Source organism: Manacus candei, unplaced genomic scaffold (assembly GCF_025592945.1).
Source record: "Manacus candei isolate 608988 ecotype Guabito, Panama unplaced genomic scaffold, ASM2559294v1 h1tg000086l, whole genome shotgun sequence".
Classification (NCBI taxonomy): domain Eukaryota; kingdom Metazoa; phylum Chordata; class Aves; order Passeriformes; family Pipridae; genus Manacus; species Manacus candei.
This window is the reverse complement of record NW_026138134.1, coordinates 7349811-7364979: the sequence shown is the minus strand read 5'-3', so window position 1 is coordinate 7364979 and position 15169 is coordinate 7349811.

Genomic DNA, 15169 nt, shown 5'->3' with positions numbered 1-15169 from the left:
ATCCTGAAAATTAACCCCCCAGTCCTTCCTGTCAACTGGTGCATTGCACTTATTGTTGCTCCTCTAATACATGTAGTAAAAGCTACTGAATTGTTTAAGAGACCTGCTTCCCATGGCCACCTCTCCCCAAAGGCACCAACTGGCCTGGCGACCCCAAGCAGGAAAACCCCACATGCCCTGGCACTGGGTGCCCAAACCCCTCCTGGCATCCATAGTGTCAGTGCCTTTGGAGACCTCCCTGAAGAAGGGAGGGGTTGCACAGGAGGGTGGTTTTGCTTCCAGAGGCAAGGCAGGATGATGAGCTGGGTAAACAACTCAGGCCAGAGCATTTTTCCACTTAAGCCCTATTTTCTCCCAAACTCTTTCTGTACCCCACACCCTGAGCACAGATGGAGCTGGGACATGCCTTCCTGGAAGGAGGCAGAGTGACCATAATGCACATTAAGATGTGAAAAAGTCCAAGCCTCTTTTCCATGACCTTGAGCATCACCTCCCTTTCCCCAGCAATCCCCCCACGTGCTGTGTGGGGAAAACACTACAGAAACACCAACTTCTCCCTGTGGAGCCTCAACTGAGGTGCCCATCACCTCATACACATCAGGTGCCTCGGTCTGGAAGAGAGGGACTGATCCAGACACATCCACCAGCCTAAGAGGAGAAGCAGAAGCAGCTGCTTGCCTTAGTGCCCTGAGAAGGGAAGGAAAACCATCCCCAGGATTAGGTATTGGAGCTGCAGCAGGCTGCCAGCCCTGTGACCTTGGGGCAGGAGCAGCTCTGCAGGGTAGGGGGCAGCTATGGGGCTGCCTAGCACCTGTGGCCCCCTGGTGAGGCCCAGGGAGATGCTTGGGAAACTGCAGCTTTGGCCTTTGGAGTCATTTCCCTGGGCCCTGGCATGGGAGTCAATTCCTTGTTGCTCCCTGCTGGTACCTTCCATTTCCCTCCCATCTCTCCCCATCAGTTTCCAATTTATTTACTTTTCTGTTCTTAATCCCCACCTTGTAGTGTAACGTGTTTATTAGAAAGGCACCAGCAGCTAAATGAAGCCAAGCTGGGCTCTGTGTTAAGTAGCAGTCACGCCCAAGTGCCTCTCCATGTGCCATTACTCCAAGTGATTGAGGCAATTTCTTCCTCTGCCACGAGTTTCACTTGTAAATCTCTCAACCAGATACGGGGCAATGATGTGCTGCCTGGTGCGATTATTATTAACCTCCAGCATTAAACCCCTGAGTCGGTGGTTCCTCGGGAAGGGCTTCCCGTGTGAGGACCAGGTGAAGCGTGGACATCCTTCCCAGGAAACCAAGGGATCCCTTTGGATCCACTTCTAACCCCCAGCCCGTCGGTTATTTTGGACGGGGAGACACAAACGTTTGCTTTCCCAGTGGAAATACCCTGGTGAGCAGCGCTGGGCCCGTGTGAAGAAAAGCTCCACAGAGCATGGATCAGGCAAAGCAGCAGCCTGTAAGTATTTCAAGGGATGACAGCAAGAGCAGCATCAGGATGCTCCTCCAGGACATGTCTAGGTGCATGGAGAGGAGAGGAAAACAGACCAGTTTCCAAAATTACAATAAGAAAGGAAATTCTTTGTTCAGGATGCTTAGTCCACAAAAAAAGAAGGGAGACAACTTCAGCCAGAAGGTCTCACCTACCCTGTGTGAATTGGAAGGGAGGAGGAGCAGCTCCTCTCCATCACCCCTAAAACAGGTGCTCCTACCCCTCTCCCTGGGCAAATGCCCTTTTCCCTCACCCACATTCCTCCAGTGCCATTCCCTACCCGAGAAAGAGACACAACCACACGGCTCCCACTTCTTCAGCTTGCTGGGCCCTAACTTTGATTGCCCCCCACCCCAGCTCTGCCTCCTGGACCTGTTCTCCCCTCTGCTGCAGAGAACCAGCTGTGCACAGGGTGGGGGACAGGCACATTCTGATGCTGCCATTTGCACATTTTTCCAGGAACAGTTGGTGCATTTGGAGTTTTCCAGCCTTGCTGGTGCAGAGCTGAATTACAAAACACTGGAGCAAGGATGCTGCGCAAAACGAGATCTGTTTGAACTTCAGTCAAAAAATCCATGACTTTCAAAAACTGCTTTTTGATCTTGCCACAGACCCTGAGGGAAGTTCACAGCTCCTGAGCCCTAATGTACACACTCTCCCTGGACCAGGATTTCTCCGGGCGCGTTCGCTCTGCTGGGAGCCGGGGCCGAGCGCGCTGCTCTGCTTTGGCGCACGGCAAGCTGACAGCTTATGAAAAGATGATTAAATGTGTTAGACTTTACTTAAAAAAAAAAAAGCCTAAATGCACAAAGCTGTTTGCAAGGGGGAGGGTGGAAGCCCCGGCAAGGCTGCTCAGCGAGCAGCCACGGCACGTTAAGCTTCCTCTAAACCCCATTGATTAGCACCAGGTTCTGTCCGAGCGCGCGGACACCAGACCCGCACCATTGTGGTGGCCCCGGGGAGCGGAGGGGCCGGGAACAGGCCCCTCTTTGTGCCCCCGTGCGCTGCACAAAGGGAACCTGAGAGTCACGGCAAGGATGCAGCTGGGTTGGGGGCTGCGGCGTGGGGCGGTGGGACGCTGGTTACCCACATTGCAATTGATCCCAAAGTTGCTGCTGGAGGTCAGCTGTAACCAGCCCCAACGGGGCTGGACAGGAGCCACCCGCTGTCGTGGGAAAGGGGAACATGTACAGCCCGATAGTTCACGCAGAGCTGACTGGACACACGTGGGCTGTCACGCTGCAGAAGCCTTGTCCACCCTTCCCCAGGTGCCTGCCTTTTCCCTCCAACCTCCCGGCCCTGGCTGTGTGCAGGATGCCAGGATGCCACCCGGCCACGCTCCAGCACGCAACAGAGGCACGGCAGCAGCCACGAGAGCCACCGTGTCACCACCACGTGAGCGAGCAGCCAGCGTGTCACTGTGCACATCCCTGCAGCTCCAACTGAAGCTGCTGCACACTGGCACCCGTGAGCAACCGGCAGCTCGCCAGCCCCAAAATCCCTCTTTGTCTCCTCTTTTCTTTAAAGCAGGATCCTTTAAGGGATACAGCATCCGAACAACAAATGAGGGGGCACTAAAACCCTTCCTGCTCTGAAGCACTGCTCTGTTACAACTTTGCTCACTCGTAGGGATGACGGAATCGATGCTGTCCCATGGAAGGAGCAGATCAGCATCACACTGGGATTGTCGAGAGGTGGGCTGTGACGCACAAAACACGAGTGCAAGGAGATACGTGCTGCTCATGGGCTTCCAGGAGCCCGTCCCTCCATCCTCCCCCCCTTGCCAGGTTACAGATGCTCCAGCCCTAAGACAATGAGGCTAATTAGTGGCTTAGAGCCCTGAGCCTGCCAGGGCTGGAGGATGAGCAGAGCGGTGACTCAGGAGGGCGGCAGCCTGGGCCAGCCTTCCCACATTCCTCCCCTAAATCCCCCATACAAAGGGGAATTTAGCCACAGTGACTCAGCGAAGGAGCACAAACTTTACAGCCAGGCTCTGAGTGCTGTGTTTACGTACTTCCCCCCAGAAACACGCTGCCGGGCTCACAATTAAATAAAAATGTCTCCTTCTAGCAGGCTGTGACCCAACCATTAGTACAGGACCTATTTTTAGAGTTACCCTTTGTATGTATTTGAGAGAGCTCGAGCCAGAGGTAGCAACTTTTGAAGCCCTAATAAGCAGGAGAGGGGTTGGCCTTGTTTAATTTACTGTGTAACTATTTTTCCTCTTTCCCCCTTCTCTTAACCTGGCATATTTGACATCCTGCATGGGACAAGGAAAGAGATGTGCTGAGGCTTTAAATGTCAGCCCTGACTGTACGGTGCTGGGGAGGCTGGGCATGTGCTTGGTAAAGTTCATCCCAGGAAAAAAAATCCTTTAAATAGAGCAGAATCTACACCAGGGCCTCAGCAAAGCACTGCCGGGGGCTTGCTCTGCCTCCCAAAACAGGGGCTGCTCTAGTGAGGGATTGTGTCCCGGTTTCATCCTGCTTTCCCCCCACCTCCCTTTAGTTTTGGCTCTCCTCAGGATGGATGCAGTGCTGGGGAAAGAGCTGGTTTCAGTGCTGCCAGACACCATTCGTGCTGGCTGGTCCCCCAGGAGTGGGCACTGGGCTGCACCTCCACCCAGGGCTGTTCTTTCTCCAGGAGGATCATGCCCAAATTCAGACACTAACAAGAATTTCAGGAGAGTTAAGTACCCATCACATGCTTTTCTGAGCACGAGATCAGCATATCATTAACATATTGCTTATACCTCTCCCTGCCTTTAATGGGACTGTTTGCAAGAGCCTGGAATGACTTTGGGGTTTAAAACCAGTAAGTCATCCAGGACCACAAGCAGCATCCTCGGTCCCACAGGAAGCAGATGGTTTCTGTGCCCTCGCAATGCTCAAGTTCATTTACTGGAGGGAGTGAGCCACGTCCTGGACCCCAGTCACCCAACAAACACCTTCAGCCCTAATTCCATCCTCCCTCTCTAGCAAGGGCAGTGCTCCATGTTCCTTTTCCAGCTGCACAGTCATCTGCTCCCCTTTCCAAGGGAGAGGATATTTATATGTATTTATGTACTCTGTGTGTGCGCACAGAGAACGCATTACTGCTTCTGACAGGGCAAACAAAAGCCCACACTCGTGGAAGCCTCTTCCCCCCTCCCTTCCCTGCTCTTAACATATCTATGCATTAAATATTCACACAAAATGCCTTCACAGCTGGGGAAACTTCTGCCAAAGGGGCTCCTCCTCCTCCTCCTTCCCTTTCTTGCACCGGGACAAAAAGATCGAGTGGCTGAATCACACATGGCACAGACCTCGTTTCTGAGACGCTTGAGCTGCATAATGACGGTATTTTAGGCTCAGATTAAATTCCTGCTCATCTCTTCTATCATTCCTAACAGCATTCTAAAATGTACAACTCCAGAATGTACAAGAGAGGCAGAATGAAGTCTGAGGCCAAACGTTTTGGTCTAGGTTCAAGGTTAGATATTAACTGATTCTATTTTCTTAATAATTGCCAGAAGATACAATAAACCCCCGGTATCTTATCTGGTCACAGATTCCTCAGTGAGCGAAGCCTCAGATAACATTGGAGCAGCAAGGCAGCTCACAAACTGCCCTTTCAGGGTAGAATTTATGAATCCTTCCCAAAGGTCGGGAGAAATCGTCATGTTCCAGCTCAGTCACAGCACACACATCTATTGCCACGAGTCCCATGCCCACAGGCTTCACATCCCGGCTGTGCAGTGGGCTCTGGTGCCCTTGGACAGCGCAGTGTTCATGCTGAAGGGAGCTTGGCAGGGTCCACCTTTGGCCAGGGCACATTCCCGGCTGGAACGGCTCGATCAGCCTCCCAGGAATGAAAGTAAACACTCCTGCAAAGCCGTTCCTGGATAAGACCTGTCTGCCCAGGGCCAGAGGCTCCACGTGTCCCCACGGCCGGGGATGCGAACGGGGGGAGGCAGCACAGCGTGTGACACGGCTGTCACTGGGGGTCAGCTGCTTTCAGCACCACCCAGCTCCTCTCCAGGTATTAATTTCCTTTGGAACCCAGCCTGCTCTTTCTCACCCATGTGCCTCTTTTCTACTGCTTCTGCTGCCTGGGAAATGACAATGCAACCACAAATGGACCCCAATTCCATTTCTCTCTGTCATCTGGGAAACAGTTCTCCACTCACAAAGAGTTCTCCATGAAAGGCTCAGAGTTGGAGAGGTGGCATCACCATGCTCCCTGCAGAACTGGGGTATGTCATCACTAGATGGCCAAGGGCCCTTGGGGCTGTGCAAAGGGACTGACAGGGTGTGGAGGCAGCAAAGGGGGATGGAGGGAAATATCCCAGACCCAGAGGCTTTTGAGGATCCAAAGCGGCAAAAAACCAAATTACAACTTTCATGAAAAAAAGTAATTAGCTGAAGGGAAGGTGACATGGAAATGGAAAACTCAAAGGTGATGGATGGAAGAGGAGCTGGCAGCCTCTGGAGAGGGGCACAGAGGCCAGCAGAAGGGGGATGTTACAGTGACTGTCTGGGGGCACAGAGCTTCATCTCTGACCACATTCATCCTCCCATGGAACGCTGTCATTCCCAGGACTAGGTTCTGCCTACATTATGGTGCTGCGTGCCATCCACTGTGATAAAAACCAACACACAGGGGCTCCCAAAGAAATGGCTTAATTCCCAACTTGAAGCAGTGCTGTGGGAACTGGCAGGTGGAATACTTCACCCACATTGCTCAAGAGTTCAGCTGAGGTGATGAGAAATAATCCTTGTTGGCATTAAAGCTGTGAGTTTTGTAGCAATACAGCTCTTCGTCACATCCCTCCCTGGGAAGGGCAGTTCCAGCAGGACACAGGCAGCTCTGGAGTGGGCACTGCCAGGGCAGAGCACGGTGAAGCTGCTGCAGTCACTGCACACAGGTTGAGCCCAGCACTGGCCAAGCACCTCACTGCTGCCACTGCCCAAGGAAGAGCAGAGGTTCTGCACATTGAAGCATTTTTGAAGTGGTCATCATTGGCAGTTATCCAAGAACATCCTGCCCCACATCCTGGGGCACCAACTGCTCCAGCCTTGCCACTGGCTGCTCTCAGCAGGAGGGCACCAAGCCATGGGGCTGCCCTGACCCACTCGACTGTTGGCAGGGGAATTGGGGAGCTGGCACTGTGCTGCCTCAGCTGGCCATGTACAGACCCACCCACATGCAGGAGCCTCAGCTCACACGCTGAAAGAATTGTCTTCTTTGAAATCAAAAAGCTGACCCAGGAATCAGCAAGGAGCAGAATCCAGGAAGGCACCTCAACTAGGCATCAAGTGAACATCACCCAGGAAACTCAGCAGCAGCATTGCTTGTGCCTCAAACCCGGCTTTCTGACCCATTTCTGGAAATTCAGAGGTAGTCATGGGATACTATAACAGGATCACAAATTCTGGTTTAATCTGTGCTTTCAGTACTACTCTAAGTTACACTTTGTCAGAATCCTCCTTTGGACATGTTTATTCCAGGGGAATCCACTCACAGAGCAGGAATGGAGAAGCACCTTTTCCTTATGTGTTGGCCACACAGTACCCAGGAGGAGACAACCCGAGTTGCTGTGACCTGAAATGCTGTCCCTTGCTCTCATAATCCTAATCCTGCTGAAAATAGGAACCAAGTGCACCCTGTGTAACAGTCGCAGCCTGGGCTGTAACAGGTCCTGATCTCCTCCGAAAAGCACTAAACTAACTGCAACTGGGATATTCCCCTTTTCAGAGTCAGAACAGCTTCCATCATTGGGCTCCCAATTAGCTGTTTCCACCGGTGCAGCTTCAGCCCTTACACCCACACACATATATATATTTACACACCCACTCCTCTGCAGTAGGAATCGATGCTGTGTTCACTCACCGGTGCACTGGATGTCTCAGTGCAGTGCCCAGTGCTGCTTCTGCAGGGATGAAGTTTGGATGGTAATAAAGGATGGTCCTAGATAATTAATCCTGTCCCCAGGAGCTGCAGATACCAGAGAGCCAGTGCCATCAGAAGAAATAAAAATCAAGAGGCATAAACACGGCACGATTAGATGGAGGTGTGTCCTTCCTGTCAGTGCTTCAACACCATCCGTGCTCGGAGGGAGCAGGGGGAAGGAAAGGAGATGAGTGAGCACGCTGCCTGCTGCAAATATTGACAGAACCATTATGGGCATGTATAAAACTCCCATTTGCGTGATGCGAGCGGGATATTCTTTGAATACTTCTGTCTCGAGGAATTCTTTATTTTGCCATAGAAGAAAAATGTTTTCATATTCTCTCCTGCCGTGCAGACCTGCAGCCCAGCGAGCCCTTTTGCCCTTGAGAGCCATAACATTATTTGTTAACATTTTTATGATGCCAAATGGTCTGTGCTAGAACGGGTGCCATTCTTTAGCTGGGAAACCATATGGCATGCCGAGTAATAAATAAGGTATTGTGATAGTTAATGAACCTAATTGCCAGCAAAGGCTTTAATACAGGGAATGTGCTGCTGAGAATTTAGCACCACATTAGAGATGCAGCAGAGCTCCTCTGACTTCTGAGGCTTAATTTAAGTTCTATATTGCAAACTCCAGAAAATAATTCCAAACCCTCCTGCTGGAAAAGCAACCTGCTGGTAGACTGTGATTATACTGAATTACTAAAATCGCAATCAATTTTATACACTCAGTTAACCCTTGCTGGGGAACTTGGCTCTCCAGAAGTTGAAGGGATGCCACTCTGAGAGCTACTGGAACCAAGTGAGTGGGAGCATCGTGATCATCATCCTCCTCCTCACTATGATCGGTCCTCTCTCCTGGCATCTCCTTCTTCTGGGAAACGACCCTTTCCCAGCCTCTCCACCTACCAGCCAAGCTGGCTGTGGGCAAAGCAGGGTAGAAAAGCCACAATTATGAACTGTCATCGCTATTTCTCTCCATGACCAACCTAATAACTGCTGCTCCCACATCACAGTGACCCAGTGCAGCAGAAAGTGCTGGTGCTGCCTTGCAGCTCCCAGGGAACGCTCCTGTGGGCAGAGCCACGGGAGCAAACTTGAAAACAAAGTTACACTTGCTTTGACTCCCTCGGCCTTGGAGAGTGGAGAGCTCTTCTGGCCTAACAGAATCCTTGGCACTGCTACAGACTCGGAATGTGACAACGAGAGCCCCTTCAGCCCAGAATGCCCTTGGATGACTCGTGCCTGCAGAGACACCGAGGTACCACCTGTGCATCCTGGGGTATGCTGCTGTTCCTGCACAGGGCCTTTTAAAGCTGCAAGCAGGGATGCAGGACACCAAATACTCCATTAGGCTGCTGTGCAGCACATCACAATCCACAGGAACACAAGAAGGATATACTGGTGTCAGAAGTGCTATTTTGGAAGACCCGCAGCTCTCTGTTACAAACACAGATCTACTGCCCCGTACAGAAGGGATGTCCCCTGCCATGAGTGACAGCCATGCTGCAGCCCACACCTCCTCCAGGGACTGCTCCCAAATGCTCACCACCATTGGAAACCCTGGCTCAGACTCTGCACATCACTCCTTGAAATCCCCTCTTCCTGTAGGAAAAGCTGCCCCTGCCTGGTAGCCCCCTTTTAGGGACTCATCCTTCCCCAGAGCCCATCCGCTGCCAGCTGCACAGGGAGACCTGCAGAGTCCTTAGAGAAGAGCAGCACTGCTCCTCCAGCCCCTCCGGAGGAGGGAAAGGAGGTTATTGGTTTCTTCCCTGCTCTGATTGCGCTTGGCCGCCCTGCAGTCACGTCCTTGCACTGCCAGCAGGCAGCTCGGCTCTGCCAGGCAGCGACATCCCGGCTGGAAGCACCAGCAAGGGAGGCAGGAAGGTCCCCTGGTGGGGCTGCCCCTCTCCAGCCCCTTGCACCAGCCACAGCCGGATCCCTCTCTCTCCCAGGGGTTCGCGCAGGTGGCACAGGCTCAGTGCGTGCCATGGGGACACAGGGAGGCGAGGCAGGAGGTGGCCAGGGCAGTGCACCACGGCAGCATCGAACGGGGAGAGCAGCGAGATAAAGAGCGGCGCAGGGCGGATTTAATACTGTACATAAATACACTTTACAATCCAGGAAGGCTCGGTGCTAAGAGGAAGCCATTGGAATATTTTATCGTGATGCAGATCGAGTGAAAAGACTGTGAATAAATAAAAGGGAAGATAATTATTTGATGGAGTTCTCTTAGGATATGCCACAGCGGGGAATACTTACGGAGAATACATATTACTAGAGAGACTCAGCTATTCAAGCATCAAACTAACCTATAAATTGTCAGAGGAGAAAATTGGAGGAGAGGAATGGATGGGGGTTTGGGCACCGCTCTCATCAGTAACGCCGGGTTGTGCTTTCCACCTTCCCTATCGCAATTCCCCCTGCCCGAGGAGTCACAGCCCTGAAAAAGGGAAGGCTGCCTCCAATAAATGTCTTTCAGGAATTACGACCGAGCCACTACAGAACGGAGATGGCGTCGTTTATCTCCCCGCCATCTGCGAGGGCTCGTCGGGCCGGGGCACAGCCGCCTGCTCCCGGGAAGCCTCGTGTCTCCTGCGCTTCTGCAGGACAAGGAGGTTTGCCAGCAGTGCCCAGTGTGGCTCCTGAACAATCCAACCCCTCCAGACACTGTGCTCCCATCTCTAACCAAATCCTCCAAGCCTGGCATCCACCTCATCCCTGTTTTGGAGGGAACCTCTGCATGGGAAGGGGTTCCTGGCTCTGGGACCAGGCCCATGGGGCATTTCCCACTACCTTCTCCCTCAAGCTGACAGGGAACTGCTGAGTCCCAAGCTCTTCCATGCTGGGGTCCCTCCCTCGATCTCACTCCTCACCCACTTCCAAGGGTGAGAAGAGTGAGAAGCCAAGGATCTCCAAAAAAGCTCTTTTCCAACCCTAAGAAGCTGCACACACTCTCAGCACTGCTTGGAGCCATCCTCCACATTTTGGGAAGTGCAGCAGCATTTCCCTGAGGTCAGAGTGCTTCCTAGAGGAGAGCTGGAGAGAGCCCAGTGCTCCCTGCCTCCCACTGGCACAGTTTGCATCAGTCCCACTGCCCTCCCACCTGCTACCAGGTCACAGCTCCCAGGTCATCATTGCTCGGGAATTCTATAAAGATGGCACAGGCAAAACTGAAAACATGCCGATACAAGGTCTGTGGGAAATGACAGTTTGTTATGCAGCTTGGTCAATACGGTGCCACTCCTGTACTTTTCCTTTTTCCCCGCTATTTTTGGCCCTGTTCCCTACCAAAGCACCTCTCCCTCACCTATACCTTCCCTCCAGCACAGCACCAGCTCTCCTTCCTGGAGGCAGGTGGGACAAAAGCAGATGCTGAGAGGGGGCTGAGCAGGACCTTGCTCCCTGTCAGGGTCTCCTCCTGTCCCATGCTGGGCACCAGGGGCCAGGTCTGTGTGGGTACAAATGGCTTTACACCCTTTCCTGACAGGGCTGATGTCATTAGCTCTGAACATCTCCTGTCTCTCTGGGATTGAAGGAAACCTCTGGTTCCTCTATGGGGATGATGTAAGCGACAGCCTGCAGTGCAAAGAGGCAGTCTCAGGTAATTAGCAGAGGGGCTCGTTATTTTAAGCACGACTTGCCACCACTTCCAAAGCCCTGAGCAGGAGCAAAGCCAGTGCCGAGCACAGGCTACCTTTAAGGCTGGCTCAGACAACACAATCAAAGGCACACTGACAGTGGCAGGTCTCCCTCCCTCCGCCTGCCAGAAGGGAATTGCTCAGTCACCTGCACCCAGAATAGGACTTTGTCCCCGTTCCCATCATTAATTTATTGCCTGCAAATTAGTGGGGCCCTGGAGACGCGCAGAGCCCACCTGTTCCCTCGCCCGGCTCTGACATTTGGAGCCTCGGCTGCAGGTACCGGCACCGGCAAATGGTCCCATAAACCATCCGCTAACGCGGCGCTGCCAACGTGTGCCCGCCCTGCTCCCCTCCCGGGGGCTGTGGGGAGCACCCAGCCTGGCTCTGGGGATGGACACAGACAACCAATGCCTTTTTAAAGAGACCTTATTCTTCCCTGGAAAAGCAGCTTTAGTACAGCTGTGGGACGCTCAAAGGGGTGGCACAAGGCACCCCGCTTCTGGTGACCAGGCATGGCACACGTCGTGCCAATCGACAGCAGCCCCCACCCTGTGCCATCCTTTCCACAGAGGCCGTGTTTACACCAGCACAGCTCCATTAACCCAAACACACCGTGCTGCTGCAATCCTGGACACCAACCAGATCGGCCCTGAACACTTCCCTGGGAAACGCATCATGTTTTGTTACAGGGACGGGAGGAGGGCGGTTTTAAAGCCACCAGTGCCGTAATGCAAGAAAATTACCACGTAGCACGTGGGGCTCTGAAAGCTGCACTTAATATCCCACACCTTTCTGAATCCTTTGTGTCATGACAGTCCTGGAAAAACAGTAGTTGGTTGGGGTCTGCAGCAGGGACCAATCCCCCCACTCCTCCCCTTGGGCCACCACCCCTGCCTGGGTGCTGAGTGCCCTGTCCCCTTCCCAGAGCCCCTGGCAGGACCAGCACTGTGCAGAACCCCACTCTGCCTCCACCTGTCTGCCTCCATTTTTGGACACCTGAGCCCATGTCAAGCACAGTACTTCTCCACAACTTTCCAAAAAGAACCCAGGCAGGAGCGTTAAAGAGCCCCTCTTAGTGTTCCCATGGAAATAAAAGCTACAGGGTGGTCACAGACAGCACATCCACATCAGACCTAAACCTACAGGAACCTCAACGTTCAACCTCTCTATTTGTCCCTCATAGCACATGGAGAGCAGGAGATTCCTTGCTAATCATAGGAAAATAAAGAGTTTTTAATGAATAACCTGTAAACAATCCCTAGAAGAGAGAGGAAACTCTCCATCTAAGGCAGCCTTTGCTCCAAGGCTCCACTACAGTGGTGCCTGAAGCCACCCCAGCTCACACTGAGCTTTCCAGAGCCACTTTCCACATCTCCCAAAGCCATAGGGACCTGCTGCAGGGGCAGGAATAACCTGGCTGAGCAACCTGCTGCTGCCACAGCGCTTCTGCAGAGCTCTGCACTGTTGGGTGGAGGAGAGACAGAGGTTTGGGATGAATCACACCATGATTTCTAGGCAAAGTCCCATTAATGGAACCTCTCCGAGGCACTGCGGCTCCGAGTCAAGTACTTGGAGCTGGAAGCCGTATTTATGAGTGAGATATATCCACAGAGGGAGCAATAAACTGCAAAGCAAAGTATGAAGGTTTGCAGAAAATGCAGTAAAGTTTTACACTCTCGAAAACCGGGAATAAAAGATGTACCCATTTAAAGCAGAGTGGATGGAAAGGGTTTGCACAAAACTGTAAAACAGCCTTGTAACAGTTAATTGCTACTTTCTTGTTGCAGCCCAGAGAAATTCAAACCAGGAAAAGAACGGCTTAAATCCCCATCGAAGAGCGAGAGGCAGGGAGAGGAGCGCAGGGAACGGGAACCTTTGTTCGGGATCCTCTGCACCACGCGGAGGAAGAGGCACCTTTTGTTCCTGGCCCCGGCTGCTCCTGCTCCCCTCTGCGGGCAGAGCCTCCGGGGAGCGAGAGCCGCGGGGAGAGACCCTGGGTGGGGGCCCAGCAGCGTCCCGGGTGTTAATTACTTGTTGTTTAACTAAGATCATATCAATGCCCGTGCAACAGAGACTCAGACAAGCATCTATCCCGGGTAGAAAGGGGGCAGAGGGAAAGGCACAGCAGCGGGTGGAGTCTTCCGACCCCGACAGAAACCTTGAAGCTCAATACATAAATACACGGAAAAACTCAAAATGTTTTCTGCAACAACCAAAACAACCAGCCCACACACTTTGAACCAAACCTTCCAAAAGCATCAGCACCCAGTGCTGCCCCTAAGGGATCCATATCCCTACCACAGCGTCTCCCCAGCCCAGCATCCCTCTGCACGTGGACCCACCCTTACAGGTCCAATAATGCTCATGACAGAAAGCTGTGGAGTTCACAGAAAGTCCCTGAGCAGCTGTTGCACTTTGGAAAACACGTGCACATTATCCTTTAGGAGCACAGTTGTCACCACCTTTTTTTCAAATAACCAGTGATTCCAACAAAAGAACCATTTCTCCCTTCCCCAATAAGTATCTGAGACTGGATATTTGCTTTTTGGGCTTTCTTTACATGTACTGCAAACACGAAGGAGAGGAGCAGCTAGAGCTCAGTCCAGTAAAACCATGTGAAACAGAGACAAAGATGCTTCAGTCCCACCCTCAGAGCACACATGCCCTCCCCAGCACCCTGGCTTACCTCTCTCCTGGGACAGGGAGGCAGCAGGAGGGCAGGAAGGGTCTCCGGGTGTGCTGCTGCAGGCTGGAGGGCTTCAGTGCTGCCACTGCCGAGCCCAGGGCTGGCCCTGGGGCTGCTGAGGCTCATACCCAGGTCCTGGGTTGAGCCTGGGGCTTACCCAGTGCTCGGGGCACAAGCTGGCTGCTCCCAAACTGGCTCTGGGACACCAACAAGAGCTGTACTGCTGGCAGAGACCACGTAGAGCCTAAACCATCAATGCCTTAAGGCACTCCGAGTGCCAAACCAGTCCCTCCCAACCTCCCCTGCCCTTTATAACCTCCCAGATGCCACCCAGGTGAGGGGATGAGGCCAAGCTGATGACCTGGTGCTGTTCCAGCTGGGAAGGTTCCCCTCCTCCCTCCCCAGCCTTCTGCCGGGGCTGCTCTTTTTTTTTTTTTGTGTGTGTGTGATTTCCCCTCCCTGCAGTGGCAGATTTTGTGCATTATCCAGGAAAGCAGAGCGATGTGTTCCTCGGTGTAAACATTGAGGTGCTGTTTCCATCCATCAGAGCAGCACTTAGGTGGAGATGACAATGGAGCTCACACAGCCCTAATCACACACTTTGATTGAAATGAGAGTAGGGGGGAAAATGGAACTTGGATGCCTGGAGCCCAGCTTCCGTGGAGCAGCAGAGCTGTCTGGGGGGCTGCCACCAGCTCGGGGGTGGCTCTTTGGGCTGACCCTAATTGCAGCCTTCCAGTGCCTGAAAGGAGCCTGCAAGAAAGACAGAGAGAGACTATTTACAGGGGCCTGGAGTCACCGGACAAGGGGGAATGGTTTCACATTCATAAACAGTAGGTTTAGATTAGATATTAGGAAGAATTCTTCCCTGCGAGGGTGGGGAGGCCCTGGCACAGGCTGCCCAGAGAAGCTGTGGCTGTTTCATCCCTGGAAGTGTTCAAAGGCAGGTTGGACGGGGCTTGGAGCAACCTGATCTAGTGGAAGGTGTCCCTGCCCACGGCAGGTGAGGTTGGAATGAGATGATCTTTAAGGTCCCTTCCAACCCAGGCTATTCTATCAGTCTACGATTCCCAGGAGCAGGCAGTGCCAGGCTGGTGGTGAGGACAAGGCTTGCCAGCCCCAGGATGCTCTGCTACCCCTGCTCAGAAATACCCCAAGACCTCTGGGTGCAGACAGTTTGTACTTTTTTCCCCAAATCATGTCACTCAGTGAGCAAAACCAGTCTCTAAGGACTGGAACATAAGCACTGTGCTGGCAAATGTCCCAGGGTCAGCTTGCCTGGCTGATGGGGCTCTTGTGGGGCTTTAGAGACCGTTTTAGCCCCGTGTCTCAGCGCTGCAGTAGCAGGGAGGGCTGGTTGTTGGCTTTGCAGTCAGAAGAAAACCTCTTTACTGTGTTCATCTCTCAAGCTGAC